Raw genomic sequence first — 17,563 nt, 5'->3', positions numbered from 1 at the left:
GCAACTTGCAACAGTGACTTGCCATGAAATGCTGCAACTATAGTAACTAACTTTTATACAACTGCATTCTCTCGATTGTATGGTATTCTAAAAATGTTAAAGTAAGAGATATAATTCATATATCAATCACAGATAAATACTACATTCAGAGGAATTAATTCTTAATTCTCATGAGATTAATTGGAAATCCACATGATGTCCAAGTGCTAGATCTTGCTAAACATCGCCTTGTTAGTTAGTCAGTCTAAGGACGCCAAAGAGAGTGCAATAAATAATCCCTTCCAAAGTCCATTCTAACTATTTTTATTCCATAACCACAGTGTGCATGCTGCTTCATGAAAATAAAATAAATGTGGTCCCTCTCTCATGGTGACAGAGAGCTTGTAATCTAGCTGCAGACATGAAGCAAACAATAACCTCAAACAAAGGGCAAAAATAGGTGATGTGGTGAGAAAATAGAACAAGATTTACCATAATGTTGCAAGGATTATGTGCGTATCTTGGTTTTTCACAATAAAATACTGGTGTGTATGTTTATGCTCATTACATCACCTCAGCTCCATCTTCTTCAAGAAGAGGTACAGGAAGAATTTGTGTATTGTTTTAAAAAGTCCCATTTTTAACTAAATCACACTGCTTTAGGAAATGTGATAGCACAAATGCAAAAGGACTAACTATAAGGATCTACACCTTTGGGAAGACAATAAAACATGGGAGAAAGTGTTTGGTGCAGAGTCTGCTATCACCATCCCCCTCCAACTGGTAATTTATTCCTAGTTTCCGAAAATCTAGGAGGGACGTTTAGCATTGATTTTGCTGATGCAACCCCGATATCAGGCATAGGCAACCTATGGCATGGGTGCCAAAGGTGGCACACGAGCTGATTTTCAGTGGCACCCACACTTCCCGGGTCCTGGCCACCAGTTTGGGGGGCTCTGCATTTTAATTTAATTTTAAATGACGCTTCTTAAACATTTAAAAAACCTTATTTACTTTACATACAACAATAGTTTAGTTATATATTATAGAAAGAGACCTTCTAAAAACGCTAAAATTTATTACTGGCACACAAAACCTTATATTGGAGTGAATAAATGAAGACTCAGCACACCACTTCTGAAAGGTTGCCAACCCGTCCCATATTATCTTTGTTCAGTAAGCACAGAACTCCAACTATACATATCCATAACAGATACAGCAATGCTCACAAAATTCAACAATCAATAAAACTAGACAATTCTGTGGGTGGGCAAGTCATTGGTTTTGCATCCGACAAGGTAACTTTTAGGAACAAAGAGGAGACCATTATTTTAATAAAGACAAGTATTTTGAAATGATGGAGGATTGACTTTAGCACTAAAAATAAGACAGGGTAGGCGAGTCTTATGACTAAGTGATCTGGTAACAGAGCAGTGTTTCTCAACCTTTTTGTGCTGGCAATCACCTTTGGACTTAAAAAAAAATTGTGATCTCCTCCCCTCCCTTCCCCACTAAGACTTGAAAAAAGTGCCCCCTCCCCATCTTAAATGTCATTTAGTAAATTACTCAGGGCTGGCATTCAGAGGTGGCAAGCAGGGAAATTGCCCGGGGCCCCATGAAACTAAGGCCATGTCTACATCTAAAATTTTGCAGCGCTGGTTGTTACAGCTGTATTAGTACAGCTGTATAGGGCCAGCGCTGCAGAGTGGCCACACTTACAGCAACCAGCGCTGCAAGTGGTGTTAGATGTGGCCACACTGCAGCGCTGTTGGGCGGCTTCAAGGGGGGTTCCGGGACGAGAGAGCAAACCGGGAAAGGAAACCAGCTTCGCCGCGGTTTGCTCTCTCGGTCCCGGAGCCACCCAGCAAACCGCAGGGAAGGAGACCTGCTTGCTCGGGGTTCCGGGACCGAGAGAGCAAACCGGGAACGCCGCGGTTTGCTCTCTCGGTCCCGGAGCCACCCAGCAAACCGCAGGGAAGGAGACCTGCTTGCTCGGGGTTCCGGGACCGAGAGAGCAAACCGGGAACGCCGCGGTTTGCTCTCTCGGTCCCGGAGCCAGCCAGCAAACCGCAGGGAAGGAGACCTGCTTGCTCGGGGTTCCGGGACCGAGAGAGCAAACCGGGAACGCCGCGGTTTGCTCTCTCGGTCCCGGAGCCAGCCAGCAAACCGCAGGGAAGGAGACCTGCTTGCTCGGGGTTCCGGGACCGAGAGAGCAAACCGGGAAAGGAAACCAGCTTCGCCGCGGTTTGCTCTCTCGGTCCCGGAACCCCGAGCAAGCAGGTCTCCTTCCCTGCGGTTTGCTGGGTGGCTCCGGGACCGAGAGAGCAAACCGCGGCGTTCCCGGTTTGCTCTCTCGGTCCCGGAACCCCGAGCAAGCAGGTCTCCTTCCCTGCGGTTTGCTGGGTGGCTCCGGGAATGCGAGAGCAAACCGCGGCGAAGCTGGTCTCCTTTCCCGGTTTGCTCTCTCGGTCCCGGAACCCCGAGCAAGCAGGTCTCCTTCCCTGCGGTTTGCTGGGTGGCTCCGGGACCGAGAGAGCAAACCGGGAAAGGAAACCAGCTTGATTACCAGAGGCTTCCTCCTTCCACGGAGGTCAAGAAAGGCGCTGGTAACTGTCTACATTGGATTACCAGCGCTGGATCACCAGCGCTGGATCCTCTACACCCGAGACAAAACGGGAGTACGGCCAGCGCTGCAAACAGGGAGTTGCAGCGCTGGTGGTGCCCTGCAGATGTGTACACCTTCAAAGTTGCAGCGCTGTAACTCCCTCACCAGCGCTGCAACTTTCTGATGTAGACAAGCCCTAAGTTACATTCTTCAGCCCCAGGCAGTGGGACTTGGGCTTGGGCTTCAGCCCTGCGTAGCGGGGCTCGGGCTTCAGCTTCAGCCCTGGGAAGCAGGACTTGGGCTTTGGCTTCAGCCTCAGGCAGCTGGCTAAAGCATGTAACTTAGCTTTGCAGAGTCCCCTGTGGCATGGGATTCTGGGCAATTGCTCTGCCTGCCACTCCTAACACTGGCCCTGCACTTGCAACTCCCATAAACCCAACCCCCAGGTTGAGAAACACTGACCTAGAGCATCAAATTTAAAAGCAGAATCTAACCCTACCTGTAGTGGTTCAATCTCACAAACAGCAGCTCAGTTGGCAGCACCAACATGCACCATGGAATCCTTAAAACTCCCTGCTCCAGGGACTGGAGGTGCCAGGTAGTATGCTTCTCTCAGGGGCCGTTTCAGAAGCAGAAATGCAACAAGCTAATAGATGTGGAGGCAGACGGTGGCTAGAAAAAGAGTGACGTCAAGGAAGAAAGGGAGACAAGGTGACAAAGGGCAGTGGAGGAATGAATATACATGGCAGTTTCCTTCTATTTTTCCTGTTTGGCCTGTTGCTGTTGTTAGCCACAGGACACATACAGCCTTTTGAACTTACTAAAGAGCCCACCTGCTTGGTAATAAAAGATCTAGTAGAAACTTGTCCTTGCCTGTGTGTTTTGGAGAAATTAAATAAAACATTTAAAGTATCTTGCATAACGCTCTCATGTCCTGTGTACTGGGCCTTTCTGCATATTAGCTTTAAATAATGGCATACTAGTATTAGAGGCTAGTAGTCCATTTGGGAGGAGAGTCACTGGCAGAGCAGTTCTTGTCTTTCCACTTTCATCCCACCCCAAAGTAAAAATGAGTATACTACTGTCCTGGCTACATTTTGAGAAAACAGTTCTCAGTTATGTTACGGGTTGGACACAACCACCACCTTTCATTTAGGATAGTTGTAAGAAACACTTAAGCTCTTTTATGGTGCCTGATACCATAGAGGAACAAGAACAGCCTCCACCTCAAATAGGCATATGACACTGCCCAAAACAGAGGCTCATGCAAGACACATGTGGGCAGAGAGATTTCACTGTGAAAATGTGTCTGCCTTGGAAAGAAAGGCAGAAAAAGCCAAAGAAACAGAGAGAGAAGGCAGCAAGGAAGCACCAGACACACTGGTAATGTGGCTCAGAGAAAAAGCTTACAGAGTGCTTTTGCGCCAAGCGCTGGCTGGAAGGGGCTTGGAGCTGTGAGCAAAGAAACTTCCTCCTGTGTTCAAGCAACATGATTTTCTAAATTCTTTCTAAATCATGGCTCTACCAATGACTGGAAGCATGACACTTAAACTGTGTCTGAGTTTCCCTATTTGCAATTGGGAAAAATACCTATCTACCTTTACAGGAATCTTTTGCTGAGTTAGTTTGTACAGTGTTTAAAAAGCATAAAGTACAATATATGGTAAATGCTGTATATTATAGCATTCAACAGTTTCCAGAAAGAGAAGTTACCTACCTGGGCAGAAAAGTGGGGTGTGCAACTGGGAGTTGAGGGGAATCATCTCACTGACCCCAGGTTTTTCTTCCTTCCTCATTCAAGAATTTTTTTGATAAAGGACAATGAAAATGTAACCCACACACTTCCTGGGTGTGGTGTCCAGTCCCATCTAGTGGCACTGAGACCACTTAAAGAAAGAGGTAAAATGAGCATACTTTACAGCAGTGGTCCCCAACCTTTCAATGTGGCGAGCAGCTGATGACTAGCCGCCGAGGAGCGCAGCCACCAGACAAGCAGCCGCTGAAATGCCAACCAAAAGCTGCGTCATCAAGAGGTGTCACCACCGAAAAGCAGCAGTGTTTCGATGGTGACGCTTCTTGACATTGCCACTTTTCGGCGGCTGCTTGTCAGGCGGCCGCGCTCCTCTGCGGCTGGGTGCACCCTTGTCAGTAGGCGGGCGCATATAGATGCCCCAGCAGGCGCCATGGCACCTGCACGCACCATGTTGGGGACCACTGCTCTACAACCTTAACTACCAGCCAGTTGGCTTTTAGCACATGCTGTAGAGGCTCATGCACAGAGCTCCAGAGATCCCTGGTTTGATGCTGCCCACTGCCAACAGGTGTCTGTCAGCCTTACATAAACGCTTCCTTTTCAGGCTAGACCTTTTTTTTAAAGGGTGGGAAAGGAATGGAACACTGCAAATCCACTTATGCAGTATCAATGCTTCCCTCTCCCAACCTGTCAAACCCACTCACATTTAATCATTATTTAAGCAGCATTTGATAAAGAACTCTAAACTCTAAACTAAAATGGCTAATTCCAGGGGTTTGGTTTTTAGCCTTAGGATTTTCCCCTCACACTAGAGGGTTTAGTAAGTTTTTAGCTTTTCCATCTGAGGGCCCTACCTCTGTTGTGCCTCCAAGACTACTGATTTTGCCTCTCTTCAGTTTCTTATTTTCTCACCTCTTTCAGTGACCCCCCAATAGTATGCTTAGACATTGCTCATTGGTTCAGTATTGACTTAAAAGAATGAGAGCTAGCTACCAAACCATACACGATGCATATAATCCAGAGAATTAAGTTACCCCAAAATATCTAACTCATACTTCCTGACTTGTTCAATTAATATATTCAGCCTTGACAGTGCATTTCTTATACCATAGTTTACAACATTACTCTCATCCTTTGGCTTTTTAACGTCATAGCCATTGCAGGAACTGAGTTAGAATTCCATGTATTCTTTTACCATTTCGTTTGAAAATCAAAACTTTGTTTCCTAATTGTGCAAAACTGAAAGCAGACAGGTTGGTTATTTGCGAATTGTGTATTTCTAGTGTTCCCAAGAGATTCCAAATTACAATTGTGTATTGCTTTCAAAATAAAATGTGAATTCAGAAGTCCTCCAAGTAGCTGTATAGAATGTTTCATTATATTAGTAAAGTGCCCCCAAGACAAGATCTTACAAGGTTTGTGCTACCACTCACTAATGTTATATATAGTGTGTTGCAAATAAAACTGACTGCAACCTGCAATAGTTTAGATTGCATAACACTGTTTTTATCTGGGGCTTACTCCAACCTTCAGTCAAGACAGTGAAAGCCTTTTCTCCAATTTCAATAGGCACTGGATTGAGCCCTGTAATCCATGCTTTATAGTCACTCAGAGCTTTCTTTAACTTTCAGCTTTTAGGCCTAAAACATCCTTAACTAAAGGTTTTGCCTGGCTTTGGAAAGCTGGAGAAGGGAGAGAGGGGAGAGTGATTGAGCCATTTTGGTGCACAAGGAGTTTTTTTGTTTGTTTTTTAATTCCATCACAAAAATCATTTATTGATATTTTTACATGTACAGTCTTACAGCTGAAAAAACATGGAGGTTAGAAATATAGTTTGGCCTGGGAATAGCTCTTACTTCAGAACAATACATGGCTTTGTTTCAAGGGAAGTTGGTTTTGATTTGATGGAGTTATGATCATTTGACAATTGCCTACTGAGCACATCCAGAAGATGTTTTTCTTGCTAAAGAAGGATATGCTGCATGATCCTAGGCCCATGGTTAAAGCAAGGGCTCCTGCACACCTTGCAAAGCATGTTGGGGCTGAAAAAAGGGTTCTAGACACTATGGGAAAGGAATTGCCTCCTATTCACTTTGGACCCAATTCAGCAAGATATTTAAAGACGTGTAACTTAAAGCACATGAATAGCTGCATTGACTTAAATGGGGGTACTCGCATGGTTAAAATTATGTGTGTCATTGTCAAAGCTACTGGACTAGCTGCACCTCTGTCCCCATCCTAATCCCGATAAGTACATTGCCTCAACTGTCAGGCATCATGCCTTTAACTACATTCCATTGCAAGTGGAATTCTGCAATTCTCCCGCTTTTAAACCAGGCTTTGGGCTACAATACCCTGTGTATCAAATGTGATTACCTGGCAGGTCTAAATTCAAGTACTTGCAGTTCTTCCATTCAGGAGTCTCTGACCAGTGGCATACAGTGCCAAAACACCCTTCCTAAAACAAAGTATTGTTTATTTTAACAGTAGGACAAAGAATTTAGAGTAAAAAAAGTATTTTAAAACAGTCTATATGCATATCTATTTTACTTGGAGTCTATTCCCTGATGTTAACCTAGGCAGGCCTAACTTCTTCAGACATCCCAGGGTATGTTTGTGTGTTAGCCAAACTACTCTCCCCACTTAAGAGAAAATCCCTTTTAAAAAAACCCTAATAGTTCTTTTGATCTATCTTTGATCTCTTTTCCTTATCTCTTAACAACCCTAAAGTGTTTGCAGAGAAGTGATGCTTTTCTTTCCTTTCCTGCTTTTTTCCCCCCTCCTCCCCCCAACAGTCCCCTATTAAATTTGCACTATAGTCATATAGTAAATGTCCAAATAAACAGGTCAACATGCAATAGTCATAAATTATTACAGAGCAGCTCCAAATCCATCAGAGTTCTTAAGTACCTGGCTGAATCAGAGCATTTAGCAGAATGACCAGGATTATACTCAGAGTGGCTCGGGCCCGATGTGAGTACAGGTAAGTTAAGTGCACTTTAAGCACCTTAAAACTGATTACAATTTAAACTAGAATTTGTAAATCAGGGAGGGGTTGAGACTAGGGCTGTAGTGGGCCTTGCTAGGTACACTTTTTGGCTGAGGCAGGAATCTGGATTACACAGTTTACCTATGCTCTGTCCAATGTTTTGGAAGCCAATAGAGCTTCAAAAAGTGTTGCATTCTTAACCATTAAAAAAAATCCACTAAATCATCCTCCCCCATACTAGAATGAGTGAGTTCTGTTTTCTCTATCTCTATAAGACTGCAGACTCCTCCAAGCAGGGGCCATCCTTACCGCTATATCTGGTACAATACTGATCATATCATCAGAGCAAAACAAATACAGATTGTAATCTTTTTGGATAATTTATATATCATAACACCACCAAAAAAATAACTGTGAATCAGAAATTAAAGTATCATGTATGTTTTATTTCCCTTGTCTGTGTATCAGATCCAGGATGACTTCAATGGAGTGCCATACGTGTACAGGTGTGTACAGGAGTGCACCCACATGGCTCCAGTTGCAGCTCTGGGCCTTTGCTTGTAAAAGTTTTGGGGCTCTTTTTGTTTGGAAAATACTTAGTGCACTGTGCGTGTCAATGAAAACATGTAATAAATATTAATTTCATTTCTGTGTATAAGCAGCAAAGAATCCTTTGGCACCTTATAGACTAACAGACGTTTTGGAGCATGAGCTTTCGTGGGTGAATACCCACTTCCTCAGATGCATGTAATGGAAATATCCAGGGGCAGGTATATATATGTGTGCTAGCAAGCAAGCTAGAGATAACGAGGTCAGTTCAATCAGGGAGGATGAGGCCCTGTTCTAGCAGTTGAGGTGTGAAAACCAAGAGAGGAGAAACTGGTTCTGTAATTGGCAAGCCATTCACAGTCTTTGTTCAATCCTGAGCTGATGGTGTCAAATTTGCAGATGAACTGAAGCTCAGCAGTTTCTCTTTGAAGTCTGGTCCTGAAGTTTTTTTGCTGCAGGATGGCCACCTTAAGGTCTGCTATAGTGTGGCCAGGGAGGTTGAAGTGCTCTCCTACAGGTTTTTGTATATTGCCATTCCTAATGTCTGATTTGTGTCCATTTATCCTTTTCCGTAGAGACTGTCCAGTTTGGCCGATGTACATAGCAGAGGGGCATTGCTGGCATATGATGGCGTATATTACATTGGTGGAGTGCAGGTGAATGAACCAGTGATGGTGTGGCTGATCTGGTTAGGTCCTGTGATGGTGTCGCTGGTGTAGATATGTGGGCAGAGTTGGCATCGAGGTTTGTTGCATGGATTGGTTCCTGAGCAAGAGTTATTATGGTGTGGTGTGCAGTTACTGGTGAGAATATGTTTCAGGTTGGCAGGTTGTCTGTGGGCAAGGATTGGCCTGCCACCCAAGGCCTGTGAAAGTGTGGCAGATCACACGATCCATTGTCTACAGCCAAGCACTGAGGTACAACCGCATCTGCTCTAACCCCTCAGACAGAGACCAACACCTACAAAATCTCCACCAAGCATTCTCAAAACTACAATACCTGCACGAGGAAATAAGGAAACAGATCAACAGAGCCAGACGTGTACCCAGAAGCCTCCTAATGCAAGACAAACCCAAGAGAGAAACCAACAGGACTCCACTGGCCATCACATACAGCCCCCAGCTAAAACCCCGCCAACGCATCATCAAGGATCTACAACCCATCCTGGACAATGATCCCACACTTTCACAGGCCTTGGGTGTCAGGCCAGTCCTTGCCCACAGACAACCTGCCAACCTGAAACATATTCTCACCAGTAACTGCACACCACACCATAATAACTCTTGCTCAGGAACCAATCCATGCAACAAACCTCGATGCCAACTCTGCCCACATATCTACACCAGCGACACCATCACAGGACCTAACCAGATCAGCCACACCATCACTGGTTCATTCACCTGCACATCCACCAATGTAATATACGCCATCATATGCCAGCAATGCCCCTCTGCTATGTACATCGGCCAAACTGGACAGTCTCTACGGAAAAGGATAAATGGACACAAATCAGACATTAGGAATGGCAATATACAAAAACCTGTAGGAGAGCACTTCAACCTCCCTGGCCACACTATAGCAGACCTTAAGGTGGCCATCCTGCAGCAAAAAAACTTCAGGACCAGACTTCAAAGAGAAACTGCTGAGCTTCAGTTCATCTGCAAATTTGACACCATCAGCTCAGGATTGAACAAAGACTGTGAATGGCTTGCCAATTACAGAACCAGTTTCTCCTCTCTTGGTTTTCACACCTCAACTGCTAGAACAGGGCCTCATCCTCCCTGATTGAACTGACCTCGTTATCTCTAGCTTGCTTGCTAGCACACATATATATACCTGCCCCTGGATATTTCCATTACATGCATCTGAGGAAGTGGGTATTCACCCACGAAAGCTCATGCTCCAAAACGTCTGTTAGTCTATAAGGTGCCACAGGATTATTTGCTGCTTTTACAGATCCAGACTAACACGGCTACCCTCTGATACATTTCTGTGTATACATTTTTATTATATCATTGCTTACTGTTAAACAGTGTTATAGAACAAAAATACTTTACAAAACTCAAGACTTTTTCCCCACTGTTGACTCCAATCGCTAAGCACAGCACTGGATCTGTGTAGGGTCTTCCTGAAGCTTAGATCCTGTCTGTACATACAGTGCTACACTCTACTGATACAGCTAAGCCACTGCAGCATGTGTGGTGAAGACACTACATGCCAGCAGTGGGCAAACTATGATCCGCGGGCCCCTCTTGCCCAGCCCCGGAAGGCTATCCCCAACTCCTCCCTTGCTGTTCTCCCTCCCCCGCAGCCTCAGCTCGCTCTGCCGCCAGTGCAATGCTCTGGGCGGCGGGGCTGCAAGCTCTTGGGGCAGCGCAGCTGCAGAGCCGTGGCCTGACCTGGTGCTCTGTGCTGCGCGATAGCGTGGCTGGCTCCATCTGGGCAGCGTGGCTGTAGCGCTGCCAGCCACCTGTGCTCAAAGCAGTGCAGTAAGGTAGCAGGGAGGGTTGGATAGAAGGCAGGGGAGTTCAGGTTGGTGGTCAGGGGGCAGAGGGGTGAATAGGGGTCGAGGCGTTCAGAGGGCAGGGAACAAGGGGGTTGAATGAGGGTAGAGGTCCCCAGGGGCAGTCAGGACAGAGAGGGGGGGACTGGATGGGGCAGCAGTCAAGGGCAGAGTTTCTGGGAGGGTCAGGGGACAGGGATGGATGGGGCAGGTGTCCAGGGGGGCAGTCAGGAATGAGAGGAGGGGTTGGATGGGGTGGCAGGAGGCAGTCAGGTGTGGGAGCTCTGGGGTCTGTCAGGGGACAGGGAACAGGGGGGTTGGATGGGGCAGGAGTCCCAGGGGAGCCGTCATGGGGCGAGAAGCGGGAGAGGTAGGATGGGGGCAGGGGCCAGGCCACGCCGGGCTGTTTGGGGAGGCACAGCCTCCAATAATCTGCCCTCCATACAATTTTCTCAAACTGGGGGTTGGGACCCCTCAAGAGGTTGTGAGGTTATTACATGGGGGGGTCACGAGCTGTCAGCCTCCACGCCAAATCCTGCTTTGCCTCCAGCATTTATAATGGTGTTAAATTAAAAACATTTTTATATATATTTATCAGACAGGGTCGCACTCACAGGCTTGCTATGTGAAAGGGGTCACCAATAAGAAAGTTTGAGAACCACTGCTCTGTGCCGACAGGAGAGAGCAATCCTGTTGGCATAAAAAAAACACCTCCACGAGCAGAAGAAACGGTGGGAGAAGCTCTCCCGCCAATATACCACTGTGCACACGAGCACTTACACTGGCATAACTTATGTTGCTCAGGGGGTGATTTATTCACCCCCCTGAGGGACATAAATTATGACAGCATAAACTGTAGTGTAGACAGCCTTAATGTCAAATTTCATTTTGTCTTGTCTTTATAGGGATACTGGATAAGGGCTGAAAGCAAAACTGTCCTCAATTTATTTCACCGTGCATGAGCATCATGAGTCCCAATCCTCAAAGGGACCAAACTGGCAGTTTTCATGGCAAACAACATACGCTGCCTGTGCTCACTCTCATAATTGTTTATAAAATCATAGAATATCAGGGTTGGAAGGGAGCTCAGGAGGTCATCTAGTCCAACCCCCTGCTCAAAGTAGGACCAATCCCCAGACAGATTTTTGCCCCATATCCCTAAGTGGCCCCCTCAAGGACTGAGTGCACAACCCTGGGTTTAGCAGGCCAATGCTCAAACTGCTGAGCTATCTCCCTCTCCATTACCTCTCAGTCTCCTCTCACATTGGTTTAATTCCACTGACTTCAAGATGTCACTCCTAGTTTACCAGTAAGATCAGTGTCACACCCATATAATCCTTAGCAGATACCATAATAGCTTTAGATTTGGAATATTGTAGCTATATATTTTTAAATAGACAATTTAATCATCTTCTGTTATTTAGTTTTATATTTTAATGTCACGCAAATAAATATATGTTAAAGTATTTCACTCACAACAGCTTTTTTCAGCTGCTACCAGGAATACAAACTTGATTGTGACACAAGACTCAAATTCTTCACAAGCCAGGGTGGATAAAAAAAACAGTAATTTTAAAAAATTGATATTTTATTTAAATTATATATTTTTACAATATATTTGTTATTACGATAAACCATATTCTAGCCTAAATTTGCTTTAATCTATTAAAACTATTTAAATTAAATTAAAAAACAGTATATACTTGCTGTAAAGTTTCAAAGAAAGTCAAACTACTGAGCTGTTCAAAGTCACTAGCTAAACACCTGGAACCAAAGTTTGTTGAAGGTCTAAACCAGCCTTTGACTGCAGTAGCCCCTTCTGCAGGTGTAAAGAGAGAATACATTTGTTCTTTCAGTTTATCCAACTAGTTCAGTTCAATGACATTCATTCAGAATTAAAAACCAGACTGGAAGTTGAAAATGTAGAAATGCTTGTTTTTCTCTTCCAATCTATGAATAAAAATGAGGTGTGAGAAGATGAGATCTACTTCCGTAGTTGTAAAATCCTGAAGAACATGGTCACTGGAAACAGTTCAATTCACTAACTACCGATAGTATTTCTTTGTTTAATAAATCAGTTAGTTTTAAATACAAAATATGTTTTGATAAACTTACTTTGGATCCCCTTATGTATCCAATACATTTAAGATAGTTTAAACCTATTAAAAAACACTTTAAATACTATTGTGTGCATTTTTAATTGAATTTCAACTTCTATGCACATTGAGCATAACACAGATCACCTAGTAAATCAGAAATGAATCATTCTGCATTATCTAACATAAGAAAAAAGTGTAAAAATTTAGAATCTAAATAAATGTATGTAACACAATGTAACTGTTTAAATAAATGTGTATAAATAGAGTGTTTCATCCTGATTACCAAAAAGTAGTACCAACTTTAGTGTAAAGGCTAGATTTAGTAGCAAATCACCATGTTTTAATGGTTACCAACACAATGGGAATCAACTTTTCTTTAGGAAAGTAACTAAAATATGCAAATCTAAAACAAAATTAAAATCAACTATTTCAATCAAGGTGTCCTGTTTCTCCTTTAAGTAATGATTAAACTCACTTTGACTTTAATCTATCCATCCTGTCACAAACACATTTCTATATTTAAACATGCAGCGGTGGCAAAGGAACAGAAACCTGCCCTCACCTAAACTTCCTTTACATATTTAGAGAAGACAACTTGTCTTTTCCCCAGTTCACATTCTCTGCTGAGGGTATGGCTTCGCAGCTTGTTAGCTGCACATGAAGAGGCGTGAAGATTTTATTTTGAGTGCCTGCAGAAGCCAATGCGAGTTTCCAACACTGCTTGAATGGCACATACTGTACATGAATCTAACTCTAAATATGAAGTTACCAGCTTGTACGCACTTGAGTCACAGTCCCATAAATACCGCCTGCAACTTAGCTTTTCACACACATCAGTTTCAAGGAATGCTGTGTAAACCAGTAAAGGGTCATTATTGCTTGGTCAAGTATCAGAGGGGTAGCCCTGTTAGTCTGGATCTGTAAAAGCAGCAAAGAATCCTGTGGCACCTTATAGACCTTATAGAGCTTTCGTGGGTGAATAGCCACTTAGTCAGATGCAAGCTCATGCTCCAAAACGTCTGTTAGTCTATAAGGTGCCACAGCACTCCGCTGCTTTTATTGTTTGGTCGCGTTCTGAAGCTGCTAGGTGTGCATCTTCCTCTGTGGTGTGTGCAGGACTCAGCTCCGATTGTCACCTCTTAGGTCAGAGCAGATACCCCTAGCAGCAACATAAACTAAAACACGACCGCCAGCAGCGCTCTGCACAGCAGACTGCGACCCACGTAGAAGCACAACCAACCCCATTCACACCGAAAGGACACAGAGGAGCCTTTGGCCTCCCACTCCGCACAGCTCCCCATGCAACCTCGTCAAGCCCTAAGAATAACTCCGCGTCCTCGCTCTTCCCCCGCCAGCAGCAGCAGCAGCAGCAGCGCCCCCCGCCTCTGCCTCCCCCGCACGTCACCCCGTGTGCCCGCAGCTCGGGAGGCGGGAGAGAGACCCAGCCACCCCCGGCACGGGCCAGCGGCTGCCCACCGAGCTCCCCGCCCCCAGCCATGTGGACGCCGCGGAGCTGGCTGCGCCCACGCCAGCTGTCCCGCCACAGCTCCTCGCCTGCCCCGTGGCGGGGCCGAGTCCCACTTACTGGGGCCGGAGGGAGGCGGGCCTGCCTGGCTGACGCGGGCGAGCGCTGAGCTGAGCTGAGCGGAGGCGGCTCGCGGACCCTAGCAGCAGCAGCAGCAGGATTCCGGGGTGCCCAGGCTTCCAACACGTGCACACACCCCAACCCAGACACAGCCCTGCCCCGCCTCCAGCCCCCGGCCCGCACCCCACGGGCCAATGGGAGCCCCAGGCTCGGGGACCTCCCCTCCGGTAACCGGGGCCCCTCGGCTGCGCGGTGACAGCTGCCCGATTTCATGCTGGGGAGGGGGCTGAAGGAAGGCTCCCCCCGCCCCACTGTGAGAAAGGATCCGTGCCCTGCTGGCACTAATGCCACTTGCTCCCCAGTCCCAAGGAATGTACGCCCCCCTCCAAACTTGCTTCTGTTTTGTGTCAGCAGAACATAAAGTTTGCCATTAGGAGAGCAGATGCCTGCTCCTTCTAGTTCACGATTCTGCCTCTGCTAGTGGCCTACAGCAGAACTTCAGAGAAAAGTTCAAGAAACCCCACAAAAGGCAGATACAGACTAAGCTGCCCCCTCCCCATCCTCCTCTCTCTAATAGTTACAAATTGGTTTAAACTTGTTATAAGGGGTCCCCCCCCCCGCGCAATGTTTTTGTTGTGATTAACCATAGTAACTCTGGATATTCTTTATTAGCCATCTGTGTTCAATCCATCTGTGAATCTTGTTAAATTCTTGCTTTAGCAATATTCTGTAGCAAGGCGTTCCACAACCTAATTATGCAGTGAATGACAAAGTATTTCCTTTCATCATTTTTGAGTTAGCCTCCCGTTGATTTAATGGAATTTCTCCTTGTTCCAGTGGTAAGAGACAAGAAGAGAAGCACCTTCTTTCTACTATTCATTATTTTATATATTTTTATCATTTGCTCAATATATTTTACATTACACTTTTTTTAGACACCAAGATTTATGCAGTGCCACCTGTAATGTTTTTGTTGGGCTTCCACATGTGGTGGTAACAGCCAGATTAGAGGAAAAGAAGCAGACAGTCTGCCTTAAAACGAGATTTGTTTGCAGTGGTGTAGCTGTTTTAGTCCCTGCATATGAGAAACATAAAGCAGGTGAGGTAATATATTTTATTGGCCCAACTTCTGTTGGTGGAAGGTACAAGCTTTTGAGTTTCACAGAGCTCTTCTTCAGGGCTGGGTAATGTAACCAGAATGTCTGAACTAAATACAGTTTGGGACAGAATGTTAAGCAGACGGGATTCACACTACACATAATATAAGAGACCACTTAAATGAAGTGGCCAATTAAGGGTTAACAGGCAGTAGGGTGTGTTGCAAATTATTGTAATGAGCCATGAAACCAAAGTCTGGGAGTCCATCATTTTTAGTATCTAGCAGAGTTATGAACTTAAATTCCCATGCTCACCTTTTGAAGGTGTTGTGAAGGTTTCCTTTGAAGGCGAGGGCTGAGAGGTCAAATACGGAGTGATCGTTTTGTGAAAAGCATTCACCCATGGATGATGTGTAATTTTGGTCTTTTATCATTTTTCTGTGTGAGTTCATTTGAGAGTGTAGTGATTGGCTAGTTTCAGACACATAATTGTTGAGGCATTTGATGTGCTAGACCACATATTGTGATAGGCATGTTTAGCATCTACTAATCTTGAAATGTGTATTGTGGGAGAGGTAGTGATCGTTGTAGCAGTGGAGATGTGTCTGCGAGTTTTGCATCTGTTGTTCTGCAGGGGTTGGTGCTGCTTTAAGTTAGTGTGCACTGATCTGTGGGGAGCTTGTTTCTAGTAAATGAGCATGGTGAGGTTGCAGGGGTTATTTGGAGGACACCCAGGAAGGAGATTGGGAAAGATTTCTTTCAGGATATGGTGCCTATCAACTATAGGTTGAATTGTTTGATTGATGTACACTTTATGGGGTGTGGACGACTAGGGGAGCGTGGTCATTCTTTTTTCCCCCCTGTATTGTAGCAGGTTCTCCTGGTACCTGAGTGAGCCTTTCCACGTTGCGATCTATGTCACTGGTGGAGTGTCCTTGTTTAGTGAAGGCAGTTTTAAGGGTGTTTAGGTGTATATCCTGGACTTTCTCTTCAGAGCAAATTCTGTGGTAGCTGAGTGCCTAGGATAACATATCAGCACCTTGTTGTGAAATGACATTGCATGTAAAATCCTGCTGCCAGCCTGTGAGATGCAAGAGAGTCCATCCAAGGTCCATGACAGGGCTGCCAAATGCATGAGTATCACATAAGATACATAACATGCAGAAGCTCTGTCAATCCATAGCTTGTCGAACTTGTGTCTTCCCCCCCACCCACATGCTAATATCTGAGAGCTCCATATCACTTTCCCCCAATCCACAAATTTAAAATCTTTGTGTACACTACAAACATCAAAAATGGCTAGGGGCAATTCTTACAAACTTCTTTCACACGCATCACATACAACTGTATAATTTTTCTCTCATTACTGCTCTAACTTAAAATATGCCCATGATTAATAAAATCACAGACGATTGTTCTCAAAGTTTCTAGCTACCTACTTTCCTCTCCATTTGCAAAGCCCTCCATCACCACAGTTTCTAGGTGCCAGAAATACTAACCCCAACTTTTACATTTTTAAAGAAAAACACAAAACAATGATTTATCAAAAATTATATTATCGCTTGAAATCTTGAACTTAAAGCCATTGTAATATTAATTATTTTGGTATGGTTGGTAAAATATCATTTAAGACATTCCAAATGGTGAGGGCAGAAGTGATACATTCATCCATCAAGGTTATGCACACTGTGCTATTATTTATCTCAGTAAATTTAGATAAGATTAAAAGCAGCAGTGGTGAAAGAAAACAGAAGCCAGAGCTCTGAGTAGTTTTTATTTATTAGTGAATTCAACAATATATTTATTGGTTTACTTAAACAAGAGAAGTGTGAGGGATGTTAAATGGTTTAAAGGAATTTAGGTCTATTCTACACTTAACAATTAAGTTGACATAGTTATAGCATGCAGGGCAAGTCAACACTAGAACACTGCATCAGTGCAGCTGGACCACTGTAGCACATCTGGTGAAGACATGTTATGCCGATGGGAGAGAACTCTCCCACTGGCATAATTACTCCACCTCCGTGAGTGGCGGAAGCTGTCGGTGGGAGTCAGTCTCCCGCTGACATAGTGCCGATGTGGACCGCAATTAGGTCGATATAACTTACTTTGCTCACCCCTGAGCGATGTGAGTTAGATCAACTTGGGCGGTAGTGTAGACCAGCCTTTAGTGTGAAAATCTACACTTCTGAGCACCTTAGCTATGCCAACCTAATCCCCACTGTAGATGCAACTAAATCAATGGAAGAATGCTTCTGTCAACCTGGCTACCACCACTCACGGAGAAGATGTGCCTGCAGCTATGGAAAAAACCCCTTCCGTTGCTATAGGCTGCATCTACACTACAAGGTTACGCCAACCTAGCTACAGTGCTGTAGCTATGCCGTTCTAGTCTCCAGCATAG

At 44.9% G+C, this 17,563-nt stretch overlaps 1 protein-coding gene across 1 annotated transcript in view; it reads right to left on the bottom strand.

The window, feature by feature from the left end:
• The window catches only part of SLC7A2 (solute carrier family 7 member 2), a 115,311-nt gene extending 101,179 nt beyond the window's left edge, over positions 1-14,132 (bottom strand). The window contains exon 1 of the mRNA XM_030565109.1: positions 14,063-14,132. The gene's annotated coding sequence lies outside the window, so the exon portion shown is untranslated. The remainder of the gene's footprint in view (positions 1-14,062) is intronic.
• Positions 14,133-17,563: the final 3,431 nt, after the last annotated feature.

The sequence above is a fragment of the Gopherus evgoodei genome, chromosome 5 (assembly GCF_007399415.2).
Source record: "Gopherus evgoodei ecotype Sinaloan lineage chromosome 5, rGopEvg1_v1.p, whole genome shotgun sequence".
Lineage (NCBI taxonomy): Eukaryota > Metazoa > Chordata > Testudines > Testudinidae > Gopherus > Gopherus evgoodei.
This window is presented reverse-complemented; position numbering and strand designations above follow the sequence as displayed.